The following is a 427-nucleotide window of genomic DNA, read 5'->3' as shown; positions in this document are numbered from 1 at the left end:
TTTTCGATTTAACATGAGTTTTTCCATTTAACACGCTTTAACATGTTAAACCAAAGATCATGAATACCCCAAATAGGGGGATTGATTCATGATGTTGTGTTAAAATTTTTTACCAAGTTAAATGTTATAAGTAAAGGATTGTGAGCAGCCCTATTTAAAGTCACGTTAAATAGTAAATGGATAAGAGCTTGCGGATTTTCAGAGCAATTTGTTTTATAACCTTTCCTTCCAAAACTTCTTGTTATTGTTTACTTCTAAGTTTTGATTAAAGTAATTTATTACAACATGGCTAAATTAAGTGAAAAGTGAAAGTTTGGCTACTGAGTGCCTTGTTGATCTTCTAACTTGTGAGAAAGAGAATCAAATCAAGACCCCCCTAGTATTACTAAATAATATAAACAATTTTTAAAATTTATTCGACTAAAAA

At 29.5% G+C, this 427-nt stretch overlaps 1 protein-coding gene across 4 annotated transcripts in view; it reads right to left on the bottom strand.

The window, feature by feature from the left end:
- The window catches only part of Dd (CTD nuclear envelope phosphatase 1-like protein dullard), a 27,890-nt gene that overhangs the window by 9,612 nt on the left and 17,851 nt on the right, over positions 1–427 (bottom strand). The gene's annotated exons all lie outside the window — the stretch shown is intronic.

Source organism: Halyomorpha halys, unplaced genomic scaffold (genome assembly GCF_000696795.3).
Source record: "Halyomorpha halys isolate HHAL.00 unplaced genomic scaffold, Hhal_1.1 Scaffold268.1, whole genome shotgun sequence".
Lineage (NCBI taxonomy): Eukaryota > Metazoa > Arthropoda > Insecta > Hemiptera > Pentatomidae > Halyomorpha > Halyomorpha halys.
This window is presented reverse-complemented; position numbering and strand designations above follow the sequence as displayed.